This window comes from Mixophyes fleayi, chromosome 2, assembly GCF_038048845.1.
Source record: "Mixophyes fleayi isolate aMixFle1 chromosome 2, aMixFle1.hap1, whole genome shotgun sequence".
In the NCBI taxonomy this organism is placed as follows: Eukaryota; Metazoa; Chordata; class Amphibia; order Anura; family Limnodynastidae; genus Mixophyes; species Mixophyes fleayi.
The window spans coordinates 67054242-67071002 of NC_134403.1; positions in this window are offsets into that span (position 1 = coordinate 67054242).

Consider the following 16761-nt stretch of genomic DNA (forward strand, 5'->3'; position numbering starts at 1 on the left):
TAAATTTTATTTACAGATTAACACCTTGATGTGGCTCTCTGACTTACACTGCATGTCACTAACTTATGCTACATGTTATTTAACTTCTAAAAAAGCATGTGTCTTAGATTGTTTGGAACATACTATTTGGGGCTAAATGTTGGTAGATAAGAGGGACTGTTTACATCTTTGTTTTTTTGTTTTTTTTATTGAAAGCCTTAAGCGTGCTTTCTTGTCCTAGTGCTTGAAAAAATAAATGAGAAAACCCAAATAAAAAAACATGCACAGGGTTGCGGGTTCAAACCCTCCTCAAAAGAGAAAGGGTCCCTTGATCCCCGACCCCCGGATCCATAAGGACCCTTAAGGGGCAAGGGTCTACAAACCCCCTTCGCCGCAAGGCTAGGGGGGTCCCTTTGCCAAGGATTTTACCCCTTGGCACCACTTCTTCTGCCTCCCCCCGGAAGTGGAGACCTCAAAGGGGTTCAGTGAGGTGGGAGCCACCGGGACCACATCACCTACCCTAGATCATCAGGGGATCGGACCCATAAGGGAAGCCGCACACCCATCAAATCCAAGTGAAAAAAAAACATAAAAATAAGTCAAAGTGACAAAACAGTGAAGAAAATAAATAGTGCCGTGCATAACGGCCCCAGCCTTATTCCTGCCTGGCCAAAAGGCCGGGGCAGGGAAAGGTGGTAGCTGAAAGTGAGAACGTGCTCAGTGCCATCGTGTCAAGTGAGTGTGACAAGGCTCCAGGTGATTTCCGGCACCCCTGGGTCACCACTCCAGGGGCACTATCTCAAGGCTTTCAAGCTACTGGCCTTCTGGCCAGACCAAGCTTTCCCATGGCCCTTTCAGGTGCAGGAATCTCTACTCAGACAGGTACTCACTTGATCTTAGCCAAAAGGCCGAGAACCATTTTTGTTATTTTTCTTTATGTAATAAAGTGTTTACAGGTTTTTTAGGATTTCATTTGTGAAGCTTACAATCCTTTGTCTTTTTTTTGGTCCAGTTAGAGGTACAATGTGCAGATAGTTCAAACATCTTTACTGAAAGCATACATGGTGGAAACAGTAAAAACATCACATCAAAGTCCAACTTCTAACATATTGTTCTTGATTCATTAAGGAAAGTAAGGCAAAAAAAATTTTTTCCTCCTGGACAAAACCATGTTACAATGCAAGGGGTGCATTTTTGATCTTGCACATAAATTAAATACTGTCTGTTTTTTACTGGTAGCACACACATACTTGATAGCTTATTTGTATACTAAAATTGAAAGTTGATCTAGGACATGCTCTATCCCAAATATAAATCTGCCATCACATTTTAAATGTATCTCCCCCTACAATGCAACATGGTTTTGCCAAGTTGCAAAGATTCTCATTTTTTTTTGCTTTACTTTCCTTAATGAATCAGGCCCATTTTGTTCTTGATACCATCTAAATATGCCAACTGCTGCTGGGTGAAGAAAATAGTAAATGAACTTCTCCAACAAAACTTGGGAGGTAAGGACTTACACACATACAATTTGGAGTCACAACCACACAAGAAATATTGAAATAAAAAGGAAGATTAAATGATAGAAAGCCTACATGGGGTACAAGTAATAATAGGAGATATCATGGAACATTTGAAACAAAGGTAGTACATGATGCAAGCCAGCTGCACTGCTAGAACACAGCAGAGAGAAACAACACAAACTTAATCCTGTCAAAATGCAAATAGCAGTACTGGAGGTGTCATATTTTGGGCATTTAATAAGCAGTGAGGGTATTAAACCATTTCCAAAGAAAATAGATGCAGTCACGGAGCCGGCACCAACAAACCAGAAAGAGCTGGAGACTGTGTTAGGCTTGTTCAACTGAAATTTCCTTAGGGATTAGTACAGGCCACTTTCCCTTTGTGAAGTTTACTCAAAAAGGACACAGAATGATTATAAGACTTTAACATGCAGAAAGCTTTTGAGACTTTCAAACCAAGCAAAAAGGATCAATATTAAGTTTCTTTTATATTAATAAGGTGCTGTGATTCAAGTGGATGAATCACCATCTGGGTAATGGGTGACTCTAACTCACGAGCCATGATACCAGCGCAGAAGCATTACACATAGACTGAGAAAGTATCATTGGCTATAGTAATGGAATGTTGTCATTTCTATCATTCCGTATATGGTTGCAAAACAGTGGTTGAAACAATCCACAAGTCACTGGAATACATACTTCAAAAATCCCCAATGGTAGCTGCAAAAGATGATGAGTGTACAAAAATATAAATGAAATACAAAACATTTCAAGCAACTTATCCAAGGCATATCCAGAAGGGAGACTATAGGTCATCTAGGCCTGAAGGAGTACAAGGACCTAGACATGAACCCCTGATTCTGGACTGCATGGGGGTGCTGGAGTTTGATTTTGACATGTGGGCATTCTTACCCCCAATGTCCATGGTGTGGAGACCTTTCCACCAGTCTACCCTCAGCCCTGGTGCAGGGAATGAGTGGTGGTAGGGGGGTGGAAGGGTCCTCCCCTTTCAGTAGACATTTATGAGGAGTGGTCTTTTCATGACAGCAAAGCACATATTAACTTCCCCGCTGGGAGGTCCTGGTCCAAGGAGGGTGAGAATGTGGGCTTGTGGGACCATATGCAGAGGGGACAGCATATATAGGTACAAGCTATCTTTGCAAGATGTGGTGGTGTGAGTCAGAGCCGTAACTTAGAATTCTAGTGCCTGGGGCGAGAAAGACAAATGCCGCCCCCCTAGCCCTCAATTTTAACCAAATGAGCCTAAAATATTCCTAAATTGCGCCCCCCTTCAGCGTTGCGCCCTGGGCGGTCGCCCCTATCGCACAGCCCTAGTTACGGCCCTGGTGCGAGTAATGCCTCCCCATCTATACATGGTTGTTGGGGCTGGCGTAGTTGTACCCTCCGACACTTTGTGTTTGTGGATCTAGCCTCTGCAGTGCATATTTGCCAACATTCAAAATATTCAGTATTAAAATAAAGTTGTGACCTTTGTTTAACCAACTTAAGGATGAACAGGAGGAATAGATATGGAGAAACAAGTGCATGGATTAATAGCACACCTTACAGAGACACATTCCAAATAGAAAGCCATACAGCAGGTAACAAGTGAGAATGAAGTGTCTAAGAAATGTATACATACAATGCTTGGGAAATGACCTGTACAGGAAAATAGTGTATTGCATAATGAAGAACTATTGACATTTGCATAACGTATTGTCAGAGTGGGTGAATACTTATGGGTGATAGAAATGTGATTCCTAAGTGCCTACATGGTGAAATGTTGACAAAAAGACATCATGGTCTCCTGGGAACAGTGTTGACCAAGAGACACGCCAGGAATGCAATGTCCTGGTCACACATAAGTCAATATACAGACCCTATCCCCCAGTATTCATCTCAAGGGTTGGGTTCAGTAACTTCACAATAAAATGGGATATCAAACACACAACCTCTAATCCATACTTCCCACTTACAAAAAGTTGTATTTATTCCATTCCAACGTTTCAAACCATTGGCTACTGAATGTCAGAGAACAACATCAAGGACATTTTCAACTTCAATCCACGTATTTTCCACAAAGCAACACAAGATGACACCAACACAGCTGCTGGTCAGGAATCTGCAAAGTATTCCTGTGCAGAGAAATGTCTCAAGCCCAAAAAATGGGAAGAGTTTGCCATTCATATATGCATATAACTCTCTATTATTATATTTTGTAGCTAACTTGTTTGTAAATTAGCACATCAAAATGAATGAACATATATAAACCAATATAAAGCAGCTTAACATTGTATCATAAAAATGTAAGTGTCATAGAATGTTGCTAAAAATGAATATATTGATCAAATTCTTAAATCGTATTTGGACGAAACCTGTCTTAATAAGGAGAAGGTCCTTTGCCAGTGGTAACTGGTAAGTGATGTGTGCGTGAAACCCGAAAGTGACTCATCTGTCAAGGAGATTCTTCCGTTCAGGAGTCAAATTGATGGAAACGGTGATCTGGGAAGCAACCTACGCGTTTCACTATACAACTATATATAGATTGTAAGTTTGCGAGCAAGGCCCCCCAGTCTTGTTTTTATTACTGTGCTTTTTATCAACAGTAAAGCATTTTGCAGCATGCTGGTACTATTTAAATAATATATGTCATCAATATATATATATATATATATATATATATATATATATATATATATATATAGGGGCAGCACGGTGGCGTAGTGGTTAGCACTTCTGCCTCACAGTGCTGGGGTCATGAGTTCAATTCCCGAACATGGCCTTATCTGTGTGGAGTTTGTATGTTCTCCCCGTGTTTGCGTGGGTTTCCTCCGGGTGCTCCAGTTTCCTCCCACACTCCAAAAACATACTGGGAAGTTAATTGGCTGCTATCAAAATTGACCCTAGTCTCTCCCTCTCTCTCTGTCTGGGTGTGTGTGTCTGTGTGTTAGGGAATTAGACTGTAAGCTCCAATGGGGCAGGGACTGATGTGAATGAGTTCTCTGTACAGCGCTGCAGAATCAGTGGTGCTATATAAATAAATGGTGATGATGAATAAATGGTGATGATATACATATATATATATATATATATATATATATATATATATATATAAAACCATCTTCTTTCCATGTGGCTGCTGTCTCATGGTTGCCTCATACAGAAGCGCTGATATAAAGTTGTTTACTGCAGAGAGACAAACACAGTCTCAAAACAACACACAACCGTTCAAATGTTTCCAAATCAGGCATTGGGTGGCAGACACATTCTCTGCGCTTACCCCCATCCAATTATTGGAAAACTTGGCAAGTAGGAATGACGTTTTGGTATCAATATTTACATCTTATATACCGGTCCCCTAAAGCTCCTTCACAGTTGCATTGGGAGACGGACCGTCATATGAACATCTCCTCACAACAATGGGAGTGTGTAGATCTCACCTCATATCATATGTCCAAAGGTATTAACCATTCGGAAATGCAGGTCAAATTACTTAATTACTTACTGATAGATTATATCTCACCCCTGCTAGATTGCATAGAATATGGTCTTTACAATTTAAATTTTTGTTGGCGACAGTGTACCCAGGTGGGTGATTGTTTTTCATATTTTGCATATTTTAGGGAATTGCCTACTCATTTACTTACCTCTGCAAAAATCAATAAAAATTCAATAAAAAATATTGACGATAAAACAACACACAACCTACTTTCCCTTTAGGAACCTCTTTTTTTAATCAAATTTCAAAATGATTCACTGATAATACTTCTTAGCTAAGCTTTGTATATGTCTCATATCAATCAGGAGAGTGAGGCGGAATTGTTAATTGTTTAAGTGCGCCTCGAACTGCAACTGGAAGAGGCAAAATGCAACCCATTATAAACAGTGGGATGAGACTCGATTTTTGGTACTCCAAGGTGCTGAAAAATGTAAATTCTTTTGCGGTAAAAAAGTCTTGTGCGCCCTCTTGCAAAAACAAGTCCGTATAAATGCACCTCTCCACTCCTATATTTCATTTAAATAATCCCATACAGCAAAATTAAATCTAGCTTTTTCCCTTTAGTGCAAAACTAGGCACACTTGTGTACCCAGGGGCGCACGCAGGGGGGATTTCTGGTTCTCCAGAAACCCCCTTCGCAAAGAACAGGGGCTAAACAGTGCCCCTACATAGCGGCACTGTACTGTACAGCATCCGCGGCTGCTTCTTTGACAGCGCCGAGGACGCTACAGACTCTTCTTTGACAGCGCCGCGGCTGCTGTACAATACAGTGTCGCCAAAATGGAGCTGCTGCACATGAGCGGCCGCATGCGCAGCAGCTCTCTCTCTATTCCCCCCCCCCCCCCCTTAAAAATCCTGCGTGCGCCCCTGGCACCTAATCCACACTTGTGAGGAACACCCCATATCCAACAAACTGCTTCCATAGGATGGCGCATCCCTACAGATGATGTCATCTTGGCCCCTAAATCCAGACACTTCCCAGCAAAAAACAATTGTATTAGCACAGAAGTGGAAAAGTGGGCGCGTGTCATCACTGAGCAGCATCTCCATTGTGGGATGGCAATTCTTAAATAATAACTTTTGTTGTTATGTTAGATGTACATCAGATGAAAGTATCCCAAAAATCACGCACATATATATATATATATATATATATATATATATATATATATATATACACATATACAGCCTGAGAGTAAGTGATGTGAAAGAAGCAGCTGCTGCAGGAACGCGCAGATAGGGATAAACAGCCCCAGGTCTTTAAACAGGTTTAACCGGTGAGGAGAGCTGAGGAGCAGAAAGGGTGAGGCCAAGTAATACTAGTGCGTTTGTATGACATGCACGTGCAAGAATGAGCGCAACAGTATGTAGCACACATCTACAGCCGCACAACTGGACAAGGACGTCTCTCCTTGCTCATGTCACTTAGGGGCAGATTCAGTTACCAAAACATCCGCATGAGGTGCTTCAGGAACGGCCCCGAGACACCTCGCACAATTCTGTTGTTTTACAGAAATAAGGCTCACTTTTGCTCGCACCCCATAGAGGTGCAGGCAAAAGTGAGCGTTAATTTTTACCGTAATATGCACCTAAATATAACCTCAACTAATCTCAGCCAAATTAAATTTGTACACTCTGAAGCAGAACATGAAGGGTCAACAAAATAAGGGCGAACCTGTGTATAGCAGCACACAAGGCACTTATACCATGAGGGAAGAGAGGACAAAGGTGCCAGCACACAGCACGGGCAGTGACCAGGAGAAAGGTAAAAACTGGAGAGTAACATTTGAGCAGGGAAGAGATTCCTTTCACAGTGACAGAGGGAATCTCACACTAAGCTAGGAGGGTGGTGCTACGAACAGGAGAAAGAGCACAGATCGCTGCTTCTTTCAACACTTTTTTGATCGTCAGGTCTTTATATGGAAACTGTCTGCTTGTCTGACAGGGATCAGACAAGCCCAGACACACCTAGAGTCACACACATTTACAGACATACAGGATTCCCACTTAAGAACAAATGTAGGTGAATCATAGTTATTATTCACATTCATATGTGTACCCTCAGGGTGCAGGGCATGTTCATCCTCTCAGAGACCATAGGGTGCCACACCTAGCACCTTCCTTTACTCTTGCATTCCTCTATGTGCAACAACAAGAGAGACTCGCCAGCACGGGCCCTGTCCTGATGAAGAGAGCACGCTCCGCTCTGCCGCAGAGTATTCACCTGCGCTGTCAGAGGACTGTTGCAACATTTACACAAAAGTCCAGCCTGACAGCCATACAGTACAATTATATTGTGCTATGTAAATTCCTACCAGGCCAGGTGTACAAATCATTGTATCACATTACCCCTTGTATTTGCAGAACCAGATCCTTATTAATTGATTTTATTTGACACATTTGACACCTGCCATAACAGAGCTGTACTCACTAAAACTACACAAATATGCAAAAGTGCTCATAACATCATCATGCTTATCTAACAGGGGATGTGCGCCTTCAGATTACATTAATTGCCTTCTGTCTGCCCTCCTGCAGCTTTTGCTAAATAAAGCAGTTTATCTTTTTTTTGTTCCTTTTTAACCATGTTTTTATTTTTCCAGGCAGAGCTGTTTATTTTCATTGTCTTGAGCTATGACACAGCAATGCTGTGGTCTACATACTCAAAACAATCGTATCCAAAAAGCAGCATATACCTGTGCAATGTAAATGCAACAAACAGCTTGGTTATATAGAGACATCATCATCTTTTATTTATTTATTTATATAGCGCCACTAATTCCACAGTGCAGTACAGAGGATATTTGTCATTCACGGCAGTCTCTGCCCCATTGGAGCTTACACTAAATTTCCTAACAAACAGACAGACAGACAGACACACAAAGTAGAGTCAATTTCCATAGCAGCCAATTAACCTACCAGTATGTTTTTGGAGTGCGGGAGAAAACCGGAGCACCCGGAGGAAACCCACCCAAACACGGGCAGAACATACAAACTCCTCACAGATAAGGCCATGGTTGGGACATGCCTGAAAAACTTAAAAGTAAAGTAACGTTTAGGAAAAGTTGGAGGAGTACATGTACAAACCAATAACTTAAAGTAATCTGAACGCGGAAAACATATTTTAAAGCGTACATGTCAACAACAAATCAGTTGCAAAAATATAGTTCAACTTCACACATACACACTGATAACAATAACTGGGCACGTTTCTCCTATTGTCTGCAGAAGACACTGCAGAGGTTTTAGCTTTGCACTAAGCCACAGTACCACATTCACCACAACAACAAAGAGTGAACATTAGGTATCACTGTGTCACATCTACAACTTTATCCACAATAAATGCACAATGCTGAAAATTTGTCTACATGGCCAATCTTATTCTACAGCTAATATTGCACTAGCAGTTGAGCAAGAGTGAGTTGTTGTTGGAACTCAGTAAAGACTATTTAGAAAGAAAGGCATTGTTGCTCCACCAAAAAAGAGATGGAAATATAAGTTACACAATGTCATTAAAGGCACAGCATTCACATGGAAAAGTAACTTGTGAAATCTTGTAGGTTACCTGCCGAATTTCTGATTTTCCCTAAAAAACTGATTGTAGTAGAGACAACATTAAAAACAATTAGAAACAAAAAGCATTTCTGAAACCAATGGCTAGCATGGAAAGTGTTAATGTCAGCCCCTTTGTCTTTATCCAAAAAATTGCATAGCTTTTTCTTGTTTAAATGTGTTCATTGTTTTTTTTTTTAGATTGCTTGTAATGTTTTCCTACAGATGTGGTACCTTCCAGAATAAAATAAGAATTATTTGTTGGCAGATCTAGAGTCTGGCAGAGCATTTTCTATGAGTAGAAACATTACAAACATAACTACCCGCGATTTCAAGTTCAAGTTTATTTAATACAGTAGAAATCTATGCAAAATGACCTAAGGAATTATGATTCAGTCATCATTTGTTTAGTTGAGGTTTGACTCATAGGAACGGGGGTACAATAATGCTATGGAAACCCTACACAATTGAGTAAAAAAAAATAAAAAAATTTTAATGATGAATTATAAAACAAGAGAGAATACATTATGCTATAAGATACACAGTGTACTATGCTGGCCAGTGATGAAGCTGAAGTTTACAGGACACCCTCAAATCAACCTACACACATGCAAATCTTAAGCAAACATGTAAAGAACATAATTCCTAAAAATAAACCATTAATAACTGAAACTGATTGACTGCAACTGGTGTTTGCCTGTCATTAACCTTATACTTTCTATGTCTATTTCTGCAGAATAATATTATTTCCATTATTGACACTATGGGGTCTATTTAATAATAACAAGCCGTGACAATCAATATGAATCGCCAGGGTCAGGCTGATCCCTGGTAGGCAGGGCCTGATCAGCCAACAGGCTGACCAGGCTGCAGCCTGGGGCGCCGGGTCGGGGGGGGCGCAGCAGCGCTGGGTAATAAAAAGATTTTTTCTTTTTTTTTTTTTTTTAAAGATTTTTTCATTTTTAAATTTATTTTTTTTTACCGTTCAAACCCCGCCCGCGAAAATCTTTCCTAACGGGGTCCCGGGTCCGCCTGTGGTGTATGGAGTCCGCCTATGACTCCATACTCAGGCCATAGTATATGTTGAAAGGGGCTGTCAGCTGCTGCCGTCACTGCGGCCGCGGTGCGCTGTTCAGTGTGGTCACGTGAGATGTTAACATCTCACGAGACCACACTAATCAGACACACCGCGGCCGCAGTGAAAGAAAAGGACAAACAACGCCGAACGACGGAGAACAACAGAGGAGCATTTCACAGGAGGCAGGTAAGGTACTTTGACTCAATGGCTGCCCGGGGAGCATTTTGATCAATAATATGAGGGGGAGCAGGAGAGCATTTAGATCTATAATATGAGGGGGGGGAGCAGGAGAGCATTTTGATCTACAATATGGGGGGGGGAGCAGGAGAGCATTTTGATCTATAATATGGGGGGTAGCAGGAGAGCATTTTGATCTATAATATGGGGGGGGGGAGCAGGAGAGCATTTTGATCTATAATATGGGGGGGGGAGCAGGACAGCATTTTGATCCACAATATGGGGGGGGAGCAGGAGAGCATTTTGATCTATAATATGGGGGGGGAGGAGGAGAGCATTTTGATCTATAATATGGGGGGGGGGAGCAGGAGAGCATTTTGATCTATAATATGGGGGGGAGCAGGAGAGCATTTTGATCTATAATATGGGGGATGAGAACCTGGCATTTTCTGGCACAATGGGGGGGGGACTAGCACTGGCAGCATTGAAGGATTATCATATTTTTAGGCACAAATAATTAATGGCGGGGCAGTGGCACAGATCATGACTGGGGGTGGGATAATAGGCTCAGTGGCTTTACTTATTATTCTCTATGGGTGGGGCAGTGGCACATATCATGACGCAGGGGGGGTAAGCTGCAGGGGGATAAATATTTTTCTCTATATGGGGCCAGAGGTGCGATCATGACTCGGGGGGGTGGGGGAATAAGCTGCAGGAGGCCTAAAAATTATAAATTGGCCAAGGGCTGGGGGGTTAATTAACTGACTGTCAGTGGTTGGTAGATGTTAGTATGTGATTATAAATAATTTTCATATATTTTATTATCTATATATGCCTGTACTAAGGGGTTGTTTTATTTGGTCATAATGGGGTGTTGTGTTTGAATCATTCTGGGTTTGTTAACATTTTGCATTTTTGCACATTTGCAATCTAGGACCCCAAGGTTCCAGAAGCCAACTGACAACAATACTTCAAGAACAAACAAGAGTAAACATCTGGTGGTCTACACTGCAAGATCAGGTAAGAGAGAACAGCAAAATCTGTCTAACAATGAATGTGGATTTTTACTTTAGTGACATTTTAATGTTTTTTTTGTTTTATGTGCTATAGAAAACATTACCTTGTGCGTTATTATTATTATCGTTTGCTTGTAATTTGTAGATTTGGAGAGTTTGACTGTTTAATTTATAATTATTTATAATTTTCTACTGTTGCCATTCTTTGATATTTCTAATTTACTGCAAGCAGTAAATATAATTTAAATAAAAATACAATTTGTACCAGCAATCATTATTTGAATTTGTACTAAATCTAGACATAATTGCAGATTTACAGTTCAAAATGTGCGTTAATTTTGGTTTTGGGGGGGGTGGGGGGGCGGCAAAGGGTGTGTTAGCCTAGGGCACCTGGAACCCTTAATCAGGCCCTGCTGGTAGGCCCCAGCACCTGTGCTCCATCCATTACTGTAGGTGAGAGATACAAGGGGAGCAATGTTTGTATGTGGACCACACTATCTTTATATGTATTAGACAAGTGGTGAAAGTGAGAATTTAGAAGTGCTGGTATGGAAATTCGAAGATAACAGCCGGGGATTTTTGGTAGTGTAAAGTTTATTATTTAGTATAATATAAAACATGTTAAATGATGCAATGCTATACACCCTGTGTCCCTCACCTCTCTGGCACTTACCAACCCACTCTGAGGGGATAATCTTGATTTTTGTTCACTTGGACTCCTACAGGTACCAGGGGGATACAGTGCAGCGGTACAGTAGGCAATGGTATAAAAAGAAGGGAACAAATACTCCCTATGTAGCCCTTATACAGAAACTTCTTAGGGCCCCCTCCATTAATGCTAAGGATAGAATTTCTGGACGTTGAAGAGCGCTGCCATGCCGCCAATGGGTGTGTTGCTTAACTGTTTAGGTTACTTTGTACCCCTCCACCCCTCCACCACCCCCTTTGTTTAGAGCCTGTGCCCAGTAATAGGGCTGCCACCAGAAATTGCAGGGCCCAGTACAGATTGTCACGGGGCACTAGGAGTCTCGACCCAAGTCCTGCCAATAGTTGTTTACTCACCAGAGGCGCGTAGTCTAACGCAGCGGCTGGTCTTCTCCAGGAACCCCCGCAGGAGGGTATGGGTTTAGCGGCTTCTGCTACGCAGGTCGCGGCCCTCGGGAGAGTATGGCAGAATCCACGGACGTACAGCTACACAGGAGATGGTCTTCGGACAGCAGGAGATATAAGCAGGAGATGCTGAGTTAGTCTGCACATTGCAAGCTATTACCACTGGAATGGTAAAGATGTTCTGTGAACAGCATGTAAGATAAAAGGAGATGCTGAGATGATCTGCAGACTGCAGGTTATTACCACTGGAATGGTGGAGATGTTCTGCAGGCAGCAGGTAAGGCAACAGGACATGCTGAGATGATCTGTGGACTGCAGGTTATTACCACTGGAAAGGTGGGGATGTTCTGCGAAGAGCAGGTAAGGTAACAGGAGATGCTGAGATGATCTGCGGACTGCAGGTTATTACCTGAAGATGCTGAAATGGTCTGCGAACAGCAGGTAAGGTAACAGGAGATCCTGAAATGATCTGTGGACTGCAGGTTATTGATAAAGCCTCGGGATAGGTTCTCTTTGACATATTCTGACATGGAAGCGGTCTCGGGTATGGAGAGAGGATACACTCGACCCCGAGGAGGTATTTTGCCCGACTGCAGTTCGATAGGACAGTCCCATGATCGATGAGGTGGCAAATGCTCTGAGCGAACCTTGTCAAATACGTCTAAAAAGGAATGATATTGCTCGGGCAGAACGGAGACCTTGGTATTGGAGGAAGTGGAAATGGAGCCAAGGGGTTGGACTCGAGTCAAACATTTCAGGAGACAAGTAGGACCCCAAGACAGAATCTGCGAGGTGGACCAGTCAAGTTGAGGGGAGTGCTGCTGGAGCCATGGTAGACCCAGGATGACGGGGGTAGTAGTAGATGGTAGCACGTGGAAGGTAATAACTTCACGATGTAAGGCTCCTATTTGGAGGACGATGGGTTCAGTCCGGGTTTTCACGGTACCATTGGCTATACGGGAGCCGTCAATGGCTGTAAGAGAGACAGGAATTTCCAGCGGTACAGTTGGTATAGAAACCTGCGAAATTAAAGAGAAAGAAATAAATTTTCCGGCTGCTCCAGAGTCCAACATAGCAGAAGTGTGAATGGGACCACACGGACAGTGAAGGATAATAGGGAAGGAGCAGACATTAGGAATACCAAAGGAGGGAGAGGTTTTAGAAAGCCCTAATCTGACCTCTCCGGAGCAGGTTAGGGTCTGGCATTTCCCGACCTCTTGGGGCAAACATTCAATAGATGATCCGGATCCGCACAATAAAGGCACAATTTATTCCTTAGTCTTCTATCACGTCCCTTTGGAGTTAATCAAGAGCGCCCAATTTGCATGGGCTCTTCCATTGTCACCGGATGAGTAAAGCGAGGCGCGAGTCTGGCGGAACTGCGCCGGGAGGAATCCTTCTCTAAAGATCGTTCACGGAAATGTAGATCCACGCGGTTGCATAGTGAGATCATGGCATCTAACGTAGTGGGGAGTTCTTGGGAGGCCAAAGCGTCCTTGATCTTGTCAGATAGGCCCTGCCAGAAAGTCGCTACCAAGGCTTCGTTGTTCCAACGTAATTCTGATGACAAAGTTTGAAACTGAATAACATACTGAGCCACGGAGTGGGAACCTTGACGCAGGCGGAGAATGCTAGACGCTGCTGAGGTCACCATTCCTGGTTCGTCAAAAATTCTGCGAAAAGCGGCAATGAAGGCAGCACTGTCGGCCAGGATTGGGTCATCAAGTTCTCAGAGAGGTGAGGCCCAGGCTAAGGCTTGACCAGAAAGTAAGGATATTAAGTATGCCACCTTAGAGCGCTGGGTTAGGAAATTCTGTGGTTGGAGTTCAAATTGTATTGAACACTGGTTCAAGAAACCACGGCAGGTTGCAGGATCTCCATCGAATTTGGAAGGAGTTGGAATCCGAAGAGTCGAATTGGAAGCCGCTGCAGGGGCAGGTGCCGGCGGACTGGCCGCTTGAACCGGTGGAGATGCTTGCAGTGAGTCAAAGCGAGCTGCCAGACTTTGGAAGCCCTGTAATAGCTGTCGTTGGATCACATCTTGTTGCTCTACCCGGTTGAGCAAGTGCTGAAGCATATCCTTAGCAGATGGTTCCACGTTAGATTCCGTCATGTTAATGACAACATTTATGGCCAGTTCTTACTGTCACGGTTTTTACGAGGAGACTCGGTAGATGTAGCGAAACCAAGAGATTTGAACAGTTTGGCACTACTCCAACAGGGTGCGGAGTCTAACGAGGAGACGGTGCTCACCAGGAACCGCCGCAAAGCGGTATGGGCTTAGCTGCGTCTACCTCGCAGGTCGCGGTCCCTACTAGAGCACTGTACGGAAGTCCCTGGGAAGACTACAGGCAATAGTATCGTAGGAAACACTGACAATGCTAGAAGTGTTGGTAATGAAGATGTTAAAGATCGGCGTACCTCTGCCGGCCACTATGTGGCAGATGAATTGGATACAGGAAGGTGAGCGTCAGCTCTGCAGGCCACTATGTGGTGTAAAGTTCAGGAGTATGAGCGTCAGCTCTGTAGACCACTATGTGGTGTAAAGTTCAGGAGGATGAGCGTCAGCTCTGTAGGTCACTATGTGACAGATGAAAGTTCCGGAGAGTGAGCGTTATCTCTGCAGTCCACTATGTGGAGAAGAATCCAGGAGTGTGAGCATTAGCTCTGCAGACCACTATGTGGCGTACAGTTCAGGAGGATGAGCGTCAGCTCTGTAGGTCACTATGTGACAGATGAAAGTTCCGGAGAGTGAGCGTCAGCTCTGCAGACCACTATGTGGAGAAGAATCCAAGAGTGTGAGCGTTAGCTCTGCAGACCACTATGTGGTGTAAAGTTCAGGAGGATGAGCGTCAGCTCTGCAGGTCACTATGTGACAGATGAAAGTTCCAGAGAGTGAGCGTCAGCTCTGCAGTCCACAAGGAGGAGAATGGCTGGAAGGCAACTGGAAGCCACTTCTATCACAAGGAGGTGACTCAAAGAACAGGAACTGAAGATAGAGAGGAGGTGCCTTTTAAACTTGCCGCCAAGGAGAAGGACCAATCAGCAGCAGGCAGAGGAATCAGTGCAGACCCGGATCCAAGATGGCGGCGCCAAGCGGGGAGCGGAGCACCGATGACAGGTAAGTCTGCCAGGTGTCGGGTGCGCTGCCCGCACACCCGGCGCGTGATAGAAGGAAGGTTGGGGCGGAGAAGAGTTCTGAGATGGGTTAGACAATTTAACTGAAAGGATCCGGCAAATACATCTGTGATGACAAGCAGACCCCCATGATAGGACTTGAGGTGAACTCCAATCCATTTGTGGTGAGTGGAGTTGGAGCCAGGGAAGGCTCAGAATGAGAGAACTAGTGGCTGAGGGAAGAACCAAAAGGGAGATTAGTTCTCGATGTAGTGCCTCTATTTGGAGAGAGAGCGGAGTGGTACGTTCAGTAATGACTCCTTTGGGAATTGGCCGTGATGACGATAGCTCTTTTCAAGGGAACGACAGGTAGAGACCACTGGACAACTAGGGAACGAGAAATGAAGTTGCCAGCAGCCCCAGAATCCAAGAGTGCCCAAGATGTAAAAGAACCGGCAGGAGTGAAGATGGTAACAGGGAAGGAGCAAGATTTAGAGCCCAAACAGATTGGAGAGGGTTCCTAAGACCCCAACCTGACCTCTCCGGAGCAGGTTAGGGCCTTGCAGTTCCCGACCTCCTGGGACAAGAATTAAGCATATGGCCAGGATCAGCACAATAGATGCACAAGTTATTCTTAAAACGACGCTCTCGCTCCTTAGGCGTTAGTCACGAATGACCCAACTCCATGGGTTCTGCCGAGGGAAGGGGGTGTTGAAAGCGGGGTGCCAACCTGACGGGTGAGCATAGAGAAGACTTCCTCTCCTAAGTCCTCTTCCGAAACCTCAGGTCCATGCAGTTACACAAGGAAATTAATGCGTCCAGAGTGGAGGGTAACTCTTGTGAGGCCAGAACGTCTTTGATTTTATCCGAAAGACCTTGCCAGAAGGCAGCCACTAGTGCCTCGTTATTCCACTGAAGTTTCGATGATAAAGTGCGAAATTGGATCACATACTGCGCTACTGAGCGAGACCCCTGTCATAGCCGGAGGATGCTGGAAGCGGCTGAAGTGATCCACCCGGGTTCATCAAATATTCTCTGAAAGATGGCTATGACGGCAGCACTATCATTTAAAAATGGATTGAACCTTTCCCAAAGAGAGGCCCATGCCAGAGCCTGTCCAGAGAGTAGCGAAATAATATATGCTACCTTGGAACGATGGGTAGGAAAATTTTGAGACTGGAGTTCGAAGTGGATGGAGCATTGATTGAGAAATCCCCTACAGGACTTCGGGTCTCTATCAAATTTGGAGGGAGTGGGCAGATGTAATGTAGAAGGTGCATGCACCAGGGGTTGCTCTGCAAGCTTAGGAACTAAGGGAGGGTTCTGAGCAGAAGGCAGAGTTGCAATTTGCAGGGAGTCCACCCGAGAGACTAAAGATTGTAACCACTGTAATAACTGCCGCTGAAGGGCATCCTGTTGTTCCACTCGAGCAACCAGGTGTTGCAATAGATCCTTGGCTGAAGGTTCCGTGACTGAGTTCGTCATGGCCTGTTCTTACTGTCACGGGGCACTAGGAGTCTCGACCCAAGTCCTACCAATAGTTGTTTACTCACCAGAGGCGCAAGGTCTAACGCAGTGGCTGGTCTTCTCCAGGAACCCCCGCAGGAGGGTATGGGTTTAGCGGCCCTCGGGAGAGTATGGCAGAATCCACGTACTTACAGCTACACAGAAGATGGTCTGCGGACAGCAGGAGAGATAATCAGGAGATGC